The 15,202-nt window shown below is 47.6% G+C and overlaps 1 non-coding gene and 1 pseudogene across 1 annotated transcript; both read right to left on the minus strand.

The window, feature by feature from the left end:
- Positions 1–3,033: 3,033 nt before the first annotated feature.
- On the minus strand, positions 3,034–3,941 carry LOC100402859 (putative protein FAM10A4; annotated as a pseudogene).
- Positions 3,942–15,035: 11,094 nt separating this feature from the next.
- LOC118143892 (U4 spliceosomal RNA) lies at positions 15,036–15,181 on the minus strand. Its single transcript, XR_004728381.1, has one exon. It is a non-coding gene; the product is annotated as a U4 spliceosomal RNA (small nuclear RNA).
- Between the last annotated feature and the right edge of the window lie 21 nt (positions 15,182–15,202).

The following is a 15,202-nucleotide window of genomic DNA, read 5'->3' on the forward strand; positions in this document are numbered from 1 at the left end:
TAACACGAGGTTAGAAGAAAGCAGGGTGCAGAAGACGTGTGCATGCGGATGAGTGTGTGTACAGGCATGAAGATTTTTGGAAGGACACGCACGGAGCGGTTAATGGTGTTTATCTCTGTAGCGCAGACCTGGCGGAGTGGGGCGGAATACTGAAGACTCTTTTTGTAATTTCTATCTTTCTAATGTTTAACTAAGTACATGTGTATGTTCAGTAAATATCAACTAACTAGGCCCAACTGTTTAGTTCCATTCAGAACATCTATATTAGAATTTTCACCCCTACAGAGAATGGGGAAGACCCCTAGGTGTGTGGAGTCTGACCTGGAAGAGATTTTGATAGCAAGGCCCAGGGCCCAGGCAGGAGCTGGGGCAAAGCAGAACCCCCCATCACATTTCTTTGGTTGGGGGCAGAGTCTGGGGATACTTCCAGCTTTAAAGGGGAACTTGGGGCTCAGCCGTAAGAGCTCAAGGCTGGGGATAGGGAGGGCTAGTCTCTGGGCAGGCCTGGATCTGGGGCTTAACAGGTCTGTGGAGGAGCTCAGAACCACTGCAAGCCTGCCCAGACCTTTTTTCGGTACCCTGGCCCAAAGCCACCCCAGAAGTGCTTGATTTTGCTTTGACTATTAACACCACTCACCATTGCTTGTGCAAGGTGATTAATGTTTATATGCAAGGTGATAAATGTTTATGTCTAGCTACTGGGTTTTTTTTTTAATTAAAAAAAAATATTTTTGAGATGGAGTCTCACTCTGTCCCCAGGCTGGAGTGCAGTGGTTCAATCTCAGCTCACTGCAGCCTCCACCTCCCAGGTTCAAGTGATTCTCTTGCCTCAGCCTCCTGAGTAGCTGGCATTACAGGCATACACCACCATGCTTGGCTAATTTTTGTATTTTTAGTAGAGATGGGATTTCACCATGTTGGCCAGGCTGGTCTCAAACTCTGACCTCAGGTGATCTACCCACCTCAGCCTCCCAAAGTACTGGGACTACAGGCATGAGCCACCACACCTGGCCTGGACTGTAATTTTTTTAAGGAGCCAAATAAACGTTCTCATATTTCAAGTCTCCTCAACTTCCACACTCTCCATATTTTGGACTGGAAACTTCCTCGTTTTAGGGAGCTGCACATAGTAGGATGTTTGGTGGCATCCCTGGTGTCTACCCACCAACTGCCAGTAGCAGCCCCTGGCTTCCAGTTGTAACAGCCAAAAATGTCTCTGGAACCACTTCCATATTTGAATGTTTGGTTCAGGAAGGTCTTGAGAAGTAGCTCTCTGGAAGCCCAAGCAGCAGCTGTGTGTCCTGCCCACAACTGTGGAAACCACTTTGGACTTTTGGTAATTATTTGTTTTAATGTGTAGATAATATGAAACATTTATTAGATATACCGGACAAGAAGAACTAAGTACTCCAACTCTACTGCAGCATTACAAAATCATTACCCCTTCACCAAAACGTAAGATTTCAGGGCAACCTGCCCAAGGATGCGTGTTGTATAAGACACAGCAGCTGGGCACGGTGGCTCATGCCTGTAATCCCAGCATTTTGGTAGGCGAAGGCGGGTGGATCACCTGAGGTCAGGAATTCGAAAACATCCTGGCCAACATGGCCAAACCCCATCTCTACTGAAAATACAAAAATTAGCCAGGCATGGTGTTGGGAGGCTGAGGCACGAGAATCGCTTGAACCCAGGAGGTGGAGGTTGCAGTGAGTCACGATCACACCATTGATCTCCAGCCAGGGCAACAGAGTGAGACTCTGTCTCAAAAAATAAATAAAAACAAAACACAGCAAGATTGCTGCCACCCTGCCAAGCACTTCCAGTCCCTACCCAGGTTCTACTGAAATACTGGTGGTCCCAATTAGTTTTACTGAAATAAATCTTTAAAGCAAAAGATAAGGCATTTAATAAAACAAGTCAGAATGCTTCAGGAACCACATATCCAACACAAACTTCATCTTCCAATGAGTTATGTTTGCCTCACACTAATAAACTTTTATTTCACTCAGATCAGAGCAATAAGCTTCCATACACAAGTATCTTCCCTGCACAATAATTCAAAGAAAAAAAGTCCAAAATGATTAGTAAAGAAAAATACAAGAATGAACAGATCCTTTATATTTGTTTTAAATGTTTTTAAGGTTTAAAAAGTGTTTAAAGTTTGTAATTCCTAGTAGGAAAAAATTATCTGAGTGAATACCCTAATGGCAAATGACTGTAAAATGCTTCGGCTGCTTTTTGGGGAGGGGGTAGGGATTATCTTCAAAGCACCCCAGCTCTCTTGATAAGAAGGTCAGAGGCACAGCGGCTTGTGTTACTGTGACATCCATAGGCTGAGCTAGGTAGCTCTTTATCAGAAGGGCATTACACTTGACCTCCAAATTTGGCTGACAATTTACTGATAAGATTCACAACCTTTGGGTTGCTCTGGAATTTGACATATTTGTGGTTCTGAGCCACATCCTGAAAGGCCACCATAACTCTGGGCGCTGCATGACTACAAGAACCTCTGGATCACTGAGAGTTTCATTGAGGCCAGATGCCGTGGCTCACGCCTGTAATCCCAGCACTTTGGGAGGCTGAGGTGGGTGGATCACTCCGCGGTCAGGAGTTCAACACCAGCCTGGCCAAGATGGTGAAACCCCATTTCTACAAAAAATACAAAAATTAGCTGGGTGCAGTAGTGTGCTCCTATCGTCCCAAATACTTGGGAGGCTGAGGCAGAAGAATCACTTGAACCAGGGAGGCAGAGGTTGCAGTGAGCCGAGATCGCACCACTGCACTCCAGCCTAGGCAAAAGAGCGAGACTCTGTCTCAAAAAAAAAAAAAAAAAAGAATTTTCTTGAGTCCAGGCATTCCGGCCACTCCAGGCATGCTCCCTCCCTTTCCTCCAGGAAAATTACCAGGCATTTCCCCAGGAAAGCCACCTGCAAAAGAGCACCCTGAGCTCCTGGCTGTCGTCTGGCTTCTTCCTCCCTCTGGGCGCTCTCATCTCTTCTCCGGCCTTCTTAACTCTTTTCTTTATTTGATCTCTCACTCTTCACATTTCCACTCATCCTGTCTCAGATGTTCTGCGATGTTCTGTGCTCCAGGTTGAACTTCTTTCAGCATTGCACTCGAATCTTCATCATAATCCAATTTACAGCCAAGGGCAAGATCATGGGTCGCTTCTTTTCAGGATCTGAAGTCTGTGTGCTTTCCCTCGACACCTGTAAGGCTGAGCTGAATCAGGATTTGTTTCAACGACTCTGTCACCGTCTCGGATGGCAGCATTTGGCTTTGTAATTTGACGAAGACACTGGCCCTTTTAGCATGCAAAATGGCCAATCGAGGATTCCGTTTGATGGCATCTGTGAATAGGTCGATGGCTTTCTGCAGTTTACCTTCATTTAGGGCTTCCGAGCGGCCAGTTTCTTATCATTCGCCAGATCCATCATCTGCTCTGTTATCTCTGCATGTTCATCTCACATTTCTTGAGGGGCATCAGTGCCTGGTTCAATTACACCTTCATGGTCAATTTCTACATCACTTTCCTTACTTGATGGTTCGTCTGCCTTTAAGTCTTCCTTCACCTTCTTACTCTCAGGTTTTTCTTCCTTGGTATTTTCTTCTGATTGAGCTTTCTGAGTAGCAGGTTGTACCTCCCCGTCATGCTTTCCACCCACTCCCTCAGAAAGTGCATTTCCTCGGTGTGCAGAACACTCAGATCCTGCTCACACATTCTCACAAAGGCCCAAAGCTCGTTCACTTTGAGGGGGTTTATGGTCGAGAGGCAGTGGGCAAAGCTGAGGGGCTGCAGTCCAGTTCCAGGCCCAGGTGCTGGCTTGGCGTGACAGCACAGAAGGCGACTTTTGGTAATTATTATTAGGCATTTTCCCTCATCCACTCCTGAGGCCTGAATTCAGCCACCATGAGGCAGAGTGAGGCACCGTCAACCTCATGGAGATATTTCAAGGCTGGAATTAAACGATACACTCAACATGTATTGCGAATGAATGTAAGAGGTAAAGACTATGGAAATCTGCCTCCAGATCACTTTTCAATTATGCCCAGACCTTGATTCACATTTCAGGGGATAAAAGTGGTGTTCTTTTTTTTCTTTTCCTCACATTCTATTATCCAACTAAATAGGTATCCAAAGTTGTATGAATAAGCATTGTTTCCTGTAGTTTTAAAACTACGTTTTCATTTGTTTGCTTTTATTTTTTGTTTGTTTTTAGAGACAAGGTCTCACTGTGTCACCCAGGCTGGAGTGCAATGGTGTGATCTTGGCTCACTGCAACCTCCACCTCCCAAGTTCAAGCAATTCTTCTGCCTCACCCTCCCGAGTAGCTGGGATTACAAGCACAGGCCCCTAGGCCCAAATAATTTTTGTATTTTTAGTAGAGACGGGGTTTCACCATGTTGACCAGGCTGGTTTTGAACTCCTGGCCTCAAGCGATCCACCAAATCCCAGCACCAAAGTGCTGAGATTACAGGTGTGAGCCACCGTGCCCAGCCCTTCATTTTCATTTTGATTAGGGCAAAAATATAACCTTTAGATCTTTTTTTTCCCCAACTTTCATTTTAGATACAAGGGATATATGTGCAGGTTTGTGAGCTGGATATGTTGTGTGATGCTGAGGTTTGGGGTGCAAATGCTTCCTCCCCTAGGTGCTGAGCACGGTACCCAATAGTTTTTGAACCCCTGCCCTTCTCCCCCCGCCCCCCATCTAGGAGTCCCCAGTGTCTATTGTTCCCGTCTTTATGTCCATAAGTACCCAATGTCTAGCTCCTACTTATAAGTGAGAACATGCATATGGGGTTTTCGGCTCCTGTGTTAATTCACCTGGGATAATGGCCTCCTGCTGCATCCACTTTGCTGCAAAAAACACAACATCTTTATATCTTTATTTTCCCTGGTTTCGCTTTGGAAACAACAGGTGGCAGCCTTTCTGAAGCCCCATGCCATTCTTCATTCTTTCCCAGTTTATTAACCCACAGGTGACACGGGTGGCCTCTGAGAGCCTCGACCCTGGAACCCCGAGCAGACACTCAGGAACCTGTGCCCAGCACATTCGCAGGGCATAGCAAATTCACATCAAGCTCCCAAACACACATTGTGGTGGTTGTTGTGTTATGTAATTTTAGTTATCATTTAATGTACATGCTTTGAGCTCACAGAGCCACTCTGGTTCTACCCTTGGATTGCTGCTTTGTGGATTGTGCGTTGCGAAGGCCCACCTTGGCTGTGGCCTTGAGCTCCAGGTCAGCGCTCAGGAGGCCTCCAGAAGGCGGGTGCACATTCTCTCGCTGTCTCTCTGGGCTCTCTTGCTCTCAGATGGCGTTTCACCTAAAAACAGCCTCTGCGTACAAACAGGTCCCTCTCGGGAAGTGCCACTCCCTATCTGTGCACTGCTCCCGGGACCCCTAAGGCGTTGCCATGCCTCACTGGGTCCCAGTCTGCCCGAGAGAGCAGAGCTCGGGAAGGGCCCTGAGGTCGAGTGGAATTGATTTTTTTTTTTTTGACGGAGTGTCTCTCTGTCGCCAAGGCTCGTGTGCAATGGCGTGATCTCGGCTCACTGCAATCTCCGTCTCCTGTGTTCAAGCGATTCTCCTGCCTCAGCCCTCTGAGTAGCTGAGATTGCAGATATGCACCACCACGTCCAGCTAGTTTTTGTATTTTTAGTAGAAACGGGGTTTCGCCATGTTGGGCAGGCTGGTCTCGAACTCCTGACCTCAGCTGATTTCCCCCTACCCCCCAATCCCCCGGCATCCCAAAGTGCTCGGATTACAGATGTGAACCAACTCGCCTGGCCGGAATTGCTCTTAAGAGTCACATCTCCCAAGTCTCCTGGTCTCTCTAGCCTTGCATTGCCTTTATGGCCTCAAGGCCCCTGCCTTGGAAAAAGTCCGCATCCCCACGCTGCTCGTGCAAGCTTGGCTGCGAGTGCGGTTCCGCAGGGCTTTGCTTTCCTGTTACGCGCGGTCGCCCCCTAGTGACAACAAGGACGCACTGCTACGTTCGGACGCGAAGCCTTCCACCGCGGCGGCTCAGGGGTTTCTGTTCTGCGCAGGCGAGCTCTGCGGCCGGGAGTGCACCCCATCCGGGCCCTGGTGGGGAGTATCACTGGGGGCCCTTGGCTCTTCGGCAACAGGTGGCCCAGGGCCGACTCCCCAGAGAAAGGCTGGTCTAATGCAAACTCTGGATCGTGTTGATTGATCCCCCCAGTGGCTCCAGAGCAGAAGACCTTTCTGGAAGTCCTGCCAACTTAGGAAACCCCATCGTTTCTTGGCAGGTGGGAAAACTTCAGGCATGGGGCCGGGCATGGTGGCTCACGCCTGTAATCCCAGCACTATGGGAAGCCAAGGTGTGCAGATCATTTAAGGTCAGAAGTTTGAGACCAGCCTGACAAACATGGTGAATCCCTGTCTCTACTAAAAATACAAAAATTAGCCTGGTATAATGGCGCACGCCTGTAATCCCAGCTACTTGGCAGGCTGAGGCAGGAGAATTGTTTAAACCTAGGAGGTGGAGGTTGCCTCAGCCTCCTGAATAGCTAGGATTACAGGGGTGCACCATCACACCCAGAAATTTTTAGATTTTTAATAGAGATGGGGTTTCACCATGTTGCCCAGGCTGATCTCAAACTCCTGAGCTCAAGTGATGGACCCACCTCAGCCTCTCAGAGTGCTGGGATTGCAGGCATGAGCCACTGCACCCTGCTTCAAGATGTTTATGATTAGGACTCAAATTGGTCCAACTCTCTCTTTCATTCTCCCATTCATCTGACCCTGATCCTCCTCTACTGTTCACTCTTAAAATGTTTCTACCTCGGGAGCCATGGTGGCTCAAGCCAGTTGTCCTGGCACATGAGGGGGCAAGGCTACATGTTCAAGTCCAGCTTGGGCAATGTGGAAACCTCTTATCCATTAAAATATTTCTACCTGTTTAGAATTCAGCAAAGTGAAACTCTGCATCCTGAAAAACTGAGCAGGCATTTCGGGCCACATGTTCATGGCAACATAATCTGGATCATAGTCACGCTGTCTATGGTAGGGAGAGTTCTCACTTTGCATTCAGAAAAGGACAACCAGATACCAACTTTTATAGAATGAAATTAGGAAATTTTAGCAAATCATTTAAACTGTTTTCTTTTTTCTTTTCTTTTCTTTTTTTTTTTTTTTTTTTTTGAGATGAAGTCTCTGTGTCGCCCAGGGGGGAGTGTAGTGGCATAATGTCAACTCACTGCGACCTCCACCTCCAGGTTAAAGGGATTCTCCTGCCTCAACCTCCTGTGTAGTTGGGATTACAGGCTTCCATACCACATCTGGCTAATTTTTTTGTATTTTTAGTAGAGACAGGTTTTCACCATGTTGGTCAGGCTGGTCTCGAACTCCTGACCTCAAGTGATCCACCTGCCTTGGCCTCCCAGAGTGCTGGGATTACAGGCATGAGCCACCACACTCAGCCTAAACCATTTTCTGAAGTAGATTTCCCTTGAAGCCAGAGGCTCCTCATCAGACATTTATTCTTCTGTAACTGATGAATGGAGCTTTTACTCTGGTGAGAGAAGCCTCTTTGTGGGCTGTGACCATATCTTCCTCCAGCCACCTGGCTCCTCGTATTTGACAGGCTGGTGATCGTGTTATGCTTGTACCACAGAGGACTGTGCAGATATCTGACCAGATATTCTCGCGGCTTGAAAAGCACGTGTCGGATACAACCCGGAGTGATGCCATCATGAAATCCTCCTCCCCAGCCAAGCCGTGTGCGTGGATGTTAGTGTTGGTGTGTTGTAGTGTTGTGGGGTGCCCCAATCTCCCTTAAAGGCCATGGTTATTGCCAAAGTTACTAACCTGGGCCAAGGAGGGTCTGTCCTCACAACTCCCACTTGCAGGGGAATGAGGGGATTTCAGGCCTTTTCTGGGCCACAGTTGATTTGCACCCTTGAGGGTGGTCCCAACAGGTACAGAAGAGGTTGGCACAAAATGCTCATGGGTAGCAAGTCCCGGCTGGGGGTTCCTGCTGCCATTGCCAGTTTTGGGTCAATAGGGCCACTGAGGGCTGGATGTGTGGTGGGAGGTGGGGTGTGACCCTGAGCCCCTAGAGAAAAGGGACATGTGGTTTGGATTAAGGCCCAAAGGAAGATCTGGCCTTGAAGTGTGCTGATTGGTATCAGGCCCTGCAGGAGAGGGCAAAGGCTCTGAAAGAGGGGCTGTTCACCAGGGCTGTGCATTCAGCAGAGTGGGCTGTGGGCTGCTTAGCCCCAGAGGGTGCCACTCACCCTGTCCAGATGTGAATGCCCTCTGCTCCTGAGAACAGTGACAAAAGCACCCCGCTGATGGGTAGAAAGAGTCTGGGTTTAAAATTAGCCTTTTACTTTCCTATTGAGTCATTACCCAAAAAGAGATTTTCTGCTTCCACCTCTGAAAAGGGCAGTTGGACTTTTAATCCTGAAAATGGAAGTGTGCCTAGCCCCAGGGGAGAGTTGAGTGTTTTGTTTTTAAAAGCCTAGACTCATAAAATAATAATAACACAGGAGGTTTGGAATGGAGGAAGCCTCCACGGACTGAGAGCTAAGAATAGCCCAGGGATGGAGGAGGCTGATGGGACAGGTGTTCCCAGAGGGCCTGGGGAGGCGGCAGGTCCCCAGACTGGGGAGGGCGTGAGTGAAGGCTGCCTGTAGGGGTGGTTCTGAAAGTGTGGGCAGGCGCAATGGCTGTGAATGCCACATAAAGGGCAAAGGGATCATCATCCTAAAGAGTGAAACACCAGTGCCCAGAGGCTACATCTACATCAGGCAAAAGCAGCAGTGAAATGCTGACCCACAGCCCAAGAGTGAGCGTCCTTTCTCGGGACATTAATGAGCCCTGGGGTCCTTGTTTAATCTCTTGGGAAGAGGGGGCCCCAGAATGGACACATAGTGAAGTTCTCATATATCTTGGTAAGTGAGGCTGGAGCCGGATATAATGTAACTCAGGGAAATAAGGAACATTTCTCATACCTGAGTGTTGAGAAGCACTCGTGGTGAGGCAGCAGCACTGAGACTACAAAAGAACAGTAAACTCTAGACCAAGCAGGCAAGATCCGATCTAAGTGGGTGGAGGGGATGGTTTTCAATGGCAGGTTTTCACAACAGGTTAAAGAATTCAAGTTTAGGCCAGGCGTAGTGGCTCACACCTGTAATCCAAGCACTTTGGAGGCCAAGGTGGGTGGATCACCTGAGGTCGGGAGTTCAAGACCAGCCTGACCAGCATGGTGAAATCCCGTCTTAAAAAAAAAAAAAAGAAGAAGAAGAAGCAGCCAGGCTCGGTGGTTCAAGCCTGTAATCCCAGCACTTTGGGAGGCTGAGGCGGGTGGATCACGAGGTCAAGAGATCGAGACCATCCTGGTCAACGTGGTGAAACCCCGTCTCTACTAAAAATACAAAAAATTAGCTGGGCATGGTGGTGCATGCCTGTAATCCCAGCTACTCAGGAGGCTGAAGCAGGAGAATTGCCTGAGCCCAGGAGGTGGAGGTTGCGATGAGCCAAGATCGCGCCATTGCACTCCAGCCTGGGTAACAAGCGAAACTCTGTCTCAAAAAAAAAAAAGAAAGAATTCAGATTTAAATGAGAGGGAAAAAGGGAAGGGAGTGGCCAGGAACCATGTTGGGATAGACAACTGGGCCAAGCTTCAGAGTGAGGCTGGCATAAGGAGGGTCTGGCGGGAAACAAAGTCCAGAACGTGGGCAGACCAGCCCTATGGTCACGGGTTAGACAGGGAAGCTGCTGTGTGCTGAGTGTATTCACCAGAATTCATGCATTGGAAATGTGGTCCCCCAGTGTGGCAGTGTTGAGAGGTGAGGTTAGTACAAGGTGATTAGGTCACCTCTAGGGGCCTCAGCCTCACAACTAGAGTCCCCTTATCTATTGTCATTTCTGCAGTTCCTGCTCTCCCTAACTATGGTTCTTTCTTCCCTTCAGAAAACTTCCTGCAGGTAGAAGGAGAGGCCATGCTGACAGTATCCCCCCCACCCCACTTCTATGAACGGTCTTGTGTTTGGATATATGTGTAAGGTGATCTAAGTGAAATCAGTGCCTCTCTTGGGAGCATAAATGGGTAAATTATCATACTCACTTGCCCTTCCCCTTTTCTTCCATGTTATGATGCAACATGAAAGCCTTTACCAGAAGCTGCTACCATTCCCTTGGACTTTCCAGTCTTTAGAACTATAAGAAATAATTTATTTTCTTTATTTTTATTTTTTATTTTTTTGAGACAGAGTCTCACTCTGTTGCCCAGGCTTGAGTGCAATGGCATGATGTCAGTTCACTGTAACCTCTTCCTCCTGGGTTCAAGTGATTCTCCTGCCTCAGCCTCCTGAGTAGTTGGGATTACAGCTGCATGCCACCACACCGTATAATTTTTGTATTTTTTAGTAGAGATGGGGTTTCACCATATTGGCCAGGCTGGTCTCAGACTCCTGATCTCAAGTGATCTGGCCACCCTGGCCTCCCAAAGCGCTGGGATTACAGATGTGAACCACTGCACCTGGCCTTTCTTTTCTTTATGAATTACTCAGTCTCAGGTATTCTGCTATAGCAACAGAAAATGGACTAAGACAGAAGCTGAGGAGAGACTCCCAGCCACCTGCACATTATTGGTGAAGAACCTCTGATACCTCCAGGCCATATTGGTTTAGGGCCTCAGCATTAGGATCCTGGCAGTGCGTGGCATGGGGCAGGCATGGGTCCCCTGCATCTCAGGGAATCAGAACATCTGGTGTCTCTCTATCTTGGGCAGTGCTAAAGAAACTTGCCAGATTCTTGTATTTGGGAGACCTTTTCTTATATTCTACTCTTTTCTCCACCCCTTCCCACTTTCCCCTGAAAATGATTGCTTCACGGCTTTTTTTCCTGATGATATAAATAATGACCACTTTTGTCTTAAAACACATATTAACACATAGCTGTTAATATATTTGATTAGACTACAATTTCCTACATTTAGTCATGGCGTCCTGGTGGTGTATTCTAGACTCTTTAGTTAGATTTTTGCAAGGCCTGATTTGATGTGAGGGATACCTAGGCCTCAAGACTCTCATACTAGCAAATCTCATTCATAATGGGCTGATTTCGCTTAGAGGGGAAGAGGGTACCATTATCCTTAAATCTGGGACCTCTTCACCAATGTGCTCCTGGGCACTTGTGTCTCCTCCCTTTGCTATCCCAGTCTCTGGTGACAGGAGTCCCACAGAGCCTGGGGGGAAAGTCTCTTACACACCTGTGATGCCAGGAGGTAGGCGCTGCTTCTCCTGGTCTTGTATCCCCAGGCCCAGCCCTACTCCATTGCTCCCTGGGTCTCCTGGTCCTTCTACCTTCTCCCATCTAGGTCTTTCCAAGTGTTGAGCCCCAGACTCAGCAAATTCAGCTAAGGTTGGGGACACTAATCCAGAGGAGAGCTAGGTCTGTCCATATCCCTGAGTCACGGCTGTCTATCCTCACCATTTACAGTCCCACAAGTGCTACATTTGACAGGAAAGGATTCTGTGGATGGAGCTCTTAAAAGGGAGGGTCTTTATTTATTTTTTCTAAACAGCATATCACTCTGTCACCCAGGCTGGAGTGCAATGGCATGATCTTGGCTCACTGCAACCTTTGCCTCCCGGGTTCAAGCGAGTCTCCTGCCTAAGCCTCCTGAGTAGCTGGGATTACAGGCACACACCACCACATCTGGCTAATTTTTGTATTTTTAGTAGAGACGGTATTTCACCATGTTGTTAAGGCTGGTCTCGAATTCCTGACCACGTGATCTGTTGTTTTTTGTTTTTTTTAGACAGAGTTTCGCTCTTGTTGCCCAGGCTGGAGTGCGATGGCACAATCTGGGCTCGCTGCAAACTCCACCTCAAAGGAGGGTCTTTGTTTCCACAAGCAGATGGATGACTCAGTGAGCTGTTTTTCTGCTGGGTCATGGCTCTTCTCCAGTTCTCCTGGGATAAGCTCACATGCATCCAGGTGGAATGTTTTCTCAGTCCCTGCCTTACCCACATTCTTGACCTAAAACCACCTTTTGTTCTTCCCCTAGCACTGCCTAGCTCTCTCTCTTCTGCCTCACCTAGCTGCAGATGGATCCTCCACTAAAAGGAGGCTGCCTTGTCACTCCCAGTGGATGACTGATGTCTCAGAAAGTTACAGGGGATGGGGGTCAGGTGTGGTGTGGCTGAAGGAATTGGAAAGCAAGGCTTAGTCTGCTGAGTAATGGGGTTAACATCCATACCTCTGCCCCAGCCCATGACCAGCATGGACCCAATCAGCGAGAGACTGGGGATAAAACCAGGAGGACTAGGGGAGCATAAAGCAGCAAAAGGGGAGAAAATATGTTTCGGGTGGCCAGAGATGCTCAAGGACATGCTGGCTTTCCCACTTAGGAGACATCCAACCCTGCACGAGTTCCTCAGCCTCTCTGAATCTGTCTTCTCACCTGTGAAGTAAGGATTTTAGTTATTATAAAGAGCAAATGAACCTAACAGCTGAATGTAAAATGTGAACCCTGATGGGAACTTGGTTGGAGAAAAAATTAGAAAAATTTAAATTTGGTTTCTAGAATATCACCTAGTTCAGCATTACTGTTAATTTCTTTGGTGTGAGAATGGCATTGTACTTATGGAAAACACATGCATTCTTGCAAATGCATGCTGAAATATTGAAGGGTGAGGTTTCTTGAGGCCAGCAGCTCACACTCAGATGGTTCTGTAACAACTGAGAGAATGTCTGCACAGAGATGGAGAGAAAGACAAGGACGACACGTGAAATGCTAACTGTTGAATCAAGGTGGAGGGCGTTCACTCGCTCACCATGTATTCTTTCCACATTTCTTAGTGTTTAAAATGTGTCAACTAAAGATTGAGGGGAAAGAGAGCCAAGGTATGTGAAGCACTCTGTACAGTACCCCATTCAGCATAAATATCCACTAAGCTACTATCGGAGACGTCAGCCAAGAAGCAGGGATGGGTGTTTCAGATACCAATCTGGGGATGTAGTGAGGATTTCTTGGGGGCCAAAGACAAGCATTAAAAGATGAGACCACCATGTGCACATGTTGACCACAGACAGTACAGAGTGCTAGGAAGACACCTGACAGGGGAGAGACCAAGATGGGGGCTTAGGTGGGATGGGGGGATGTCACACTGGCTTGGGTACCCTCTGAGCCTCTGAGCAGGTGGAATGTGAGCTGGGGATGGGCTGTGCCAGGGAGCTGGTTGTGCAGAAACCCCTCTCCCTCCTCATCTGTGTCTCTAGGTCCCCTAGAGGGGCCAGCATGCCATGGGGATGACATCAGCCAAGAACCAGGAGTGGGACTGTTTGCCTCCTCTCTGGTGAATTAAGCTGCAGTTTAAATTATGCTTGTAGAACTCTTCAGTCTGCTCAGACAAACCAGATACCATCAGCCACCCTTGACCAGTGAACTTCATGGCGTGGGTCAGGAAAAGATGACAAGGATTCCTACAGGGCCACTTCCTGGAACCAGCCAGTGATCTGGAACTTTCAGTGGTAGAGAGGATAGAGGAAATTTCAATGGTATTTTACCCAGCCCCCACAGTGTCCAAGACACTTCTCAGTGGCACAATTAACAAATAAAAAGATGTTCAGCTTCATTCATAGTTAAAGAAATGCAAGCTAAAATTCAATATCTTTGCCCATCAGATCGGTGAGGACCAAGAAGATTGATGATGTGACGTGCTGGTGCAGCCACGGGAACAGCCCTCTCATCCTTCGTCTGTTGAGCGTCTCGTGGGTAATTTAGCAGTACCCATTGTATCCAAAACTCTGACCACCCTTTGGCTCAGCAATTTCATTTTAGTGATTCTATTCTGAAGATATTATCAGAGATGTGATTTTAAAAAACAATATATACAAGGATTCTCACTGAATTATATCTATATCATGTTCAGCAATGCAGTAATTATGTCACCCAGATGGAAACAACTCAAATGTCCATCAATAGGAGACTTCTTAAATAAATTACACATAGGAAAACATTTAATGTGAGTGAAGGTTTTAAAAATAAAGATATTTGTATATATAATAACAGTACAGGTAACTGTATACATTTGTTTAAAAATCTTGAAGACTGCATACCAAAATGTTAATAACAGAAATCTCTGGGGCATAGAAAACAGGGGACCTTTATTTTCTACAGTGTGCTTTTCTGTAATATCTACATTTTGTATTGCAGGCATGTATTGCTGTTGCAAGCAGAAAACGGAATTTTAAAGTGAGGGAAAGCAAGAGAAGGATGAAAAGAAAGATCACAGTAGATATTTGTTCTTTTTCGCCAGCTAGCATCTGAACCGCCTTGAAACATTTGGGTAATTCACCTATCTTAGGATATCCCACTTTAGAAGTTGTAATGGCCTTGCGGTGCCAGGCTGATGTGCTGTGTCACAGGAGGTACACAGAGACTGCATTGAATCCTGGCCCTCACCTCAAGAGAAACGTGGAGCCCAGTGGGACCTGGGTTTTCAGCCACTTGCAGAGTCTCCCTTCCCTCCCCTCCTGTCCTCTCCCCTTCCCTCTCCTCCCCTCCTCTGCCTTCCCCTCCCTTCCCCTCTCTTATCCTTTCCCCAATCCCCTTCCCATCCCCTCCCCCATCCCCTCCCCACACCTTTCCCCTTCCCTTCCCTCCTCTCTCCCTTCCCTACTCTCTCCCTTACTCTCTCTCTCTCCTTCCTTTCTTGCCTTCCTTTCTTTTTCTGAGACAGGATCTCACTCTATTGCCCAGGCTGGAGTGTAATGGCACAATCACAGCTCACTGCAGTCTCAAACTCCCAGGCTCAAGCAATCCTCTTGCCTCAGCCTCCCAAGTAGCTGAGACCACAGGCTCATGCCACTGCACCCAGCTAAGTTTCTGCATTTTTAGTAGGGACAAAGTCTCCCTGTGCTGCCCAGATTCAAACTCCTGGACTCAAGTGGTCCTCCTGCCTTGGCTTCCCAAAGTGCTGGGATTACAGGTACGAGTCACCACACTGGGCCCAGAGACTTTTTTTTTTTTTTAAAAAAAACATATTCAGTCTCCATAGAGACTGTCAAAAATTGCCAATGCCGACTATATTGCAAGTCGTCACGGGATGGGGGGGTATTGGGAAAAGTTTCCAATGATCAACAATCGTGCCTCAGATAAACCTCATCGGGTACGATACTGGCAGTACGCAAAGCTCCAGAGTCTTAAATGATAAAG

The sequence above is a fragment of the Callithrix jacchus genome, chromosome 11 (assembly GCF_049354715.1).
Source record: "Callithrix jacchus isolate 240 chromosome 11, calJac240_pri, whole genome shotgun sequence".
In the NCBI taxonomy this organism is placed as follows: domain Eukaryota; kingdom Metazoa; phylum Chordata; class Mammalia; order Primates; family Cebidae; genus Callithrix; species Callithrix jacchus.